Below are 6,000 nucleotides of genomic sequence, written 5' to 3' on the forward strand. Positions count from 1 at the left end.
CGAAGCGGGACCATTAAAATTGCAGCATGTTTTAGTTTAAGACGCTAGCCGTTTCCCTTAATCCACGGTGGCAGTAATGACCAATGCGACTGAGGTCATCCGAATCGTATCCAGAATATGTCAGCTGAAATGGATGAAGATCATATGTGCACACAGCGCGTTCGCCTACCTAACCAAAATAAGTCCATGATTCAGCCACACACGCAGAAACCAACAACCAAACGTGTCCGTCATTCTCGGATCACCGCTCAGGTTACACAAACTGTGTTGTTGCTTGTGGCGTATCACGTCACAGGCAACACAATACAACGCCCGTTACCGTGAGGCCTACGCAACGGACAATCCATGACAAGATATTGGGAAATCCGGCAGTTTCTTAGCACATGTGTGTGGCCTCCGAACTGCTTTGGAGCGAATCTTTGGTGTTCCATTTCGTTCGTAGCTTATTTACACCAACACGTTACAAGCGGTACAACAAATCGGCCAACGGCATGGGATGATTGATGGAATGGAATGGCCACACTACGACACAGCGCACGGGGCAGAGACACGGCGACAAATTGACTTTCCATGGAGCTGGTGCGCTCGTAGCTTTTCCTTCTACCAACTGTTTTCCTAACTCAAGCATCAAACTAATAACGCGCCCTTGTGTGTGCGTGGTATCGTGGAAAGAGAAAAATCGCCAAAAATCTAAGCCACGGCAATCCACTTGTTTGTAAACATCAAAATCACTAGGCCACATAAATCATTGGCGGTTTGTGAGCGGTGCGGCGGCGGCGTCGTCATAATTGCTCCTGCTTTCCAATCGCTGACAGACGCGCGAACCCGCACGACGCACGTGGTGTGGAAATTTGATTGGAATGATTGGAACATGCACGCACTGGCCGTGTGTTTCTGTGTCACAGAATTTTGGGAGGTCTCCTGAATTGATTCCACCGATCGACCTGGAATCATTTCAAGATCATTTCAAAGATCAACATTACACAAGCTGCTGCTGCTGCTGCTGCTTCGAAAGGAATGAATAAACATTCTCGAATTCGAAAATCTGCCAGAACCAATCCGTACATAAAAAAAAAAACGATTGATTTGTTAGCCAATCAGCCAAAGGGAAAGGAGTAATCTGTGTCTTCACAAACACCAAACGACCCGGATCTTTGAAGCTACCTATATCTATTTCCGAAAATTGTTTATCTACCACAACATCTGGCGAACGCGTATAGAAGCCCCAAATCATCGAGCATTTCTCACAGCCGTTTCGTTCGAATATTTCCCACCCTTCGTCGCACTACGCCAGAAGTCAAGCATTTAAACTGCACAAACACGTCCGCATGATTTCGCACGATACTCGTGTAGCTGCTGCGAGCCCCCGCGAGCAATCTCCAAATATGGCCAAAAAATGGCAAACCGCGCATATCACAAAAAGCGGTTTTGTCATTTTTGGGACGGAGAAGCTGCAGCAGCACCCAGCACCAGCATGCCTCACTACAGCGTGACCTTCACTCCCGCGGCCTCGTAGCTCTCCGCGTTGATGCACATTGCGGCCCGGTGATCAAAAGGTCACAAAACGGCTTCATCCCCTCCCAACGGGCAGATCGATCGAGCTTGCGACGCAACCACCTTGCGACGGACGGCACGCACGCACGAGCTACACTCTCTGGGCTCTTTCCGATGAGTTGTACCGGGTACCAACCAGCACAAGCAGCACGTCTAGCGTGTCTCGGTGGCCGGCGATCGATCGTTCACGATTCACGCGGTAAAGAACGTTAACGGGCGACTGGCTAAATCGCGACTGACGCCAAGCATCAACAACAACTGGTAGCAGCTGCTGCTGCTGCTGCCGTAGTAGCGTACCGGAGAACCAACCAACATTTGCCGCTCAGAAATCACGAGAGCGAGTGAACGATATCTCAAGGGAAGACGATCGTCTTCGGCGGTTCACGCGTAGTAGCTCAAAATTTGAGCACAGAACAGGCGTCCCGCGTGTTCATTCGCGTACACTACTACGGTGCCAACACGATCGCGTGACCTAACGAGAACCTGAGTGTGGACCACACTAAACACACGCCATCAAGCTGCCGGTGCAGGATTTATCGTAATCCTGCGGGCATCTCGTAATCCTTTAATTAGGCACAAAAGTCTACAAATTGCGTGACAATCATTAGGGTAAACAAATGAGCGCACGATTAGCTCGAGCAAACGAGTCGGAAAGATGCGAAGGTTGCGGTTAATTACCTCTGGATCTCGGGGGTACAATGCAGTGCGCCAACAACTCTCTCCCTCCTTTTCGTGCACCTGTGGTGCCTTGTCCTCGACCGCAAAAAAGGGAACCGCAGCACTGTCACCGTCGTGTCCCGCATGATAAATCCCTTCCACTAGCTCGAATTCGAGGGTCTCCATGGCATGGTCATGGTCCTTCCTTCCAGCGGTTCACACTAAATATCTTCTGGCCCTGTATTAAGACGGTAATTGCTTTTAAAAACGCATCATCGGGACTGATGGTTCAGCCGGATACGTCGAACGAAGGACAAACGGTCTGTTGCCGGTGGTCACCGCGCGCAGTGACAGCAGCTACGCCATTACACTGAGCCGCCGGCTTAAGGGAAAAGGAAGTCAAGGTTAGTGTTTAGGTCGCCCGTTTTCGGGGAGGATCAAACCGCGCTCCGACAACGGCACGTCAATGTGTTTCGACATGTCATTCCACCAGAGAAAAAAAATGGGCGAAAAAAAAAAGGAAAACACAGCAACATCTTTCATCGTCTGTCATGCGTGCGTCAACCAACAGTGTTTTTGTTGAGGGGAGTGAGAGGTTGGAGGTTGGACTGAAGGACGGATCAGCAGAGCTGCGCGCGCTCGTGTACTCCGAGGTCGAAACCAGGCCGCCACATGAGATCCTCACCGTCGCAGGTGAGAGTGATCACCGATTTTCGAAGCAGATAAACGTTTCCCATGGCAAAACAACATCCCCGGGCCGGTTGCCGTAAGCTATCGAACAGAATTCCCGCATCCAAATTCGGGGTAAACCTCGCACGGGCAACATCCCAGGTGGAAAACGAGATGACGACGACGACTGCGCTGCATATGCAACAGCAAGAGCAGACGTCGTCGTTGCGTCGTAGGGAGGATTAATTTTAGAAATGATGCACCGCGTACTTCACCAGAACGTGCGGTGGGATAGGTGGTAGGTAGAATGGCGATGTCCCCTGGTTTCTTCTGGCCGATCCATCGGCGAGGATTGCACTAGAGCCTCTTCCTGGTTCAGCTCTCGAGTAGGGACACACACAAATGCAGGGCCAAATTATGCACATTCTCACTGGCAAACGGTAATGACAACGGAACAATAACGATGGCGCATCTTGGTGAGTGATGATTGAACAGGAACATTCATTAGCCGGCTTTTTCCCTTGGGATTCGTCGACTGCGCCATTTTGCCACCGAGATTTGTTTAGCGGTTGGCTCCGAAATGACTCATTAATCTATCATTTTCACAGTGGTTTCGTTGTGTGACCCTCGCCTCTTTGCCGAGGCCCATTAGTTTCGAGGATTTCGAAAATAGCATCCAGTCCGTCCGCGGGAAGCATCCCCTTAAATGAGCATCATTTCTCACCGAACCAGCCACAATACTACGAGCGGCCACGTGAAATTGGTGAAAGTAGGCAGATTTCAAATTAAAAAAAGACGGACATACGAGATAAAACTCACTCTCGCTCACTTCACCATTTTCAAGTGGAACGTGGAGTGGAGTGACGATCGGCGATGAAGCGAAGCGGAACTAGAAGCGCACTTGCTTGTGGTCGGTCTGTGCATCTTACTTCGCCAGTCACACGCCAAGGCCATGCGCTGCCAACTTGAGCCAGAGTGTTCACAGCCAATTACTTCTCAACGAAGGGGAAACGTTCTTACGTCCCGGAGAGTCCGGTCGCACTCCTCTCCTCCCATAACACTTCCGCAACCCGGGCCCCGGGACACTGGGTTCTGGTTAATCTCATTTGTCACGCCATCTGTGCACCAACTCGCCCCCCGGTTTTCCCCGTTTTTCGCGCGTGAGTTTTTTACGATCTCACCTTCACAAGCGTGGGGGGAGCACACGATCTCCAACGTGGAGTCTCTCGGCAAGGATACCGGGCAGGGGAGGCCAGTTGGCCACAAACTTACCACGGAGAGGGGAGCGAGCGCGCTCGCACACAGGGGGGTTGAAATTAATATCATTAAACGCCCCGTGGCGCTCGAATTACTCGCACCGGAACACATGCAACAACAAACAAATTAGCGTTTGTTTTATGCCCCGCTAGCGTGAAGGTGCTGGTAGCTTAACCGTTTTCCAGCCGTTGGAGTAGAGCGTACCGCGATCCAAACACCAGGCGTCTCCATGCAGTGCCAGCTGCCTCGTGTTTCCAATTACGGTGAATGTTTGCCAAATTCTCAATTGCGTGATCGTGCAGTGGATAGATTTCAGAAATCAATCCATCAACCTTCGACAACGGTTCGCTCCCCGCAACGCAGCGCTGTCGTTGGCAGGTGTGAATGAAGCGCGTGTCATTCTATCAACGCTCACGGAAGGACCCTTTTCGGGCGTTTCGGCACAAAGGAAAGCGTGAATGAATCACCGAACGGCAAACAACAATCGGCGCGCCTCGTACCAACAAATCAATAGACCAATAGAGGGGATGGTTGTACAAAAATAGACCGAAGGAGCTCGCTAAAATTAGTACCGCACACCTCACATCAACCGTCGACCGCCGTCCGTCGAATCCGGTGGCCCTTTTTGGCCTCGGTACTCGTTGCAAGGCGTGGCACACAGTAGCAGACAGGCTGTCACTCGGCCGCCGTAACTAGTCACCGCGAATCACGGTGCGCGCGAGCATGACAACTGTTTCGCATCGTTTGGTTGTCCGTATGACGAGGGTAGCCACCGTATGCATCCCGCAATGTTCAGCGTGCCGGGGGCGATAGTGTTCCGGCCAGATTTAGATTCACAGACTACCATCCTCCGATGACGTACACTGCCCCGCCTGCGTTTATGTGTTGGCAAAAGTTCGCGGGCAATGGGAACGCACAGTGGCACAGTGTGAGGGAGAGCGCGTGACTCGCGAACGGAGTCGTAGATTGCTGTCACGGTGACACCGCGTACCTCCACTCCATAGCTAGCAATGTACGACAGTAGTTCAATGTACTGCCCTTTTCGACTGACGTCTGACCAAACGCACGTACCAGCGATGTGTTGGGATGCACAACGCCATTGAAAAGGTCAATAAACTCTGGTGCCCCACAGTTCGCGGCGTCCGGGAAATGGGATTTCCCGAGCCAAAATCATTAACCTTTTCGCCACTCACTCTTGTTGTGCTTTGTTGGTAACGCACGTCACTGGTGCTGCTAGTACGGAGGAGAAGCCATAATGGAAAACCATGGACAACAACTAACCAGCGATGGTCACGCTCGTCTTTCTTTCTCTCTCTGATTCTCACTCATCAACATTAGGACGAATGTTATCCTAAGGTTGGTCATTAGCTTGTTCGCCTGTCTGTTAATGGCATCGGATGGCATCGGATGGCAAAGACAAAGAAACAAAGACTGTGCAGCTAGAAGGAAAAATAAAAACAACATCGAATAAAGTGCAGAGTTGTGGACGCTATAACGACCGAGCGTGCCGTCACAAATCTACGATCACTATTTATAACAACGCATATATCATCGTCACAACGCAGCACACTGCGGTCACTGTTCAACAAACACCCCTCTGAGAAGCATCTTCCAGCGAGGGCACAGGCTTAGGGGACTTCGATGGAGGCGCATGGTAGCTGGTACGGCGAAATGAAATCAAAAATGAAATCAAAATTGTCGTATCGCCCACCACGGTACGGGCGGTAGGCGGTAGGATGGGACATTCAACTACAAGTTTACCACCCTACCACCACCACAACCCGACACACAGTCGTGTGTGAAGCACAGTTACACAGATGTTATGAAAATATCGTAGACCGCCTGTCGACCGATCGCATACCT

The 6,000-nt window shown here is 51.0% G+C and overlaps 1 protein-coding gene across 7 annotated transcripts in view; it reads right to left on the bottom strand.

Moving 5' to 3' along the window:
• LOC126578747 (protein phosphatase 1 regulatory subunit 12A) overlaps positions 1-6,000 on the bottom strand; it is a 67,237-nt gene that overhangs the window by 9,744 nt on the left and 51,493 nt on the right. The gene's annotated exons all lie outside the window — the stretch shown is intronic.

The sequence above is a fragment of the Anopheles aquasalis genome, chromosome 3, assembly GCF_943734665.1.
Source record: "Anopheles aquasalis chromosome 3, idAnoAquaMG_Q_19, whole genome shotgun sequence".
Taxonomy (NCBI): Eukaryota; Metazoa; Arthropoda; class Insecta; order Diptera; family Culicidae; genus Anopheles; species Anopheles aquasalis.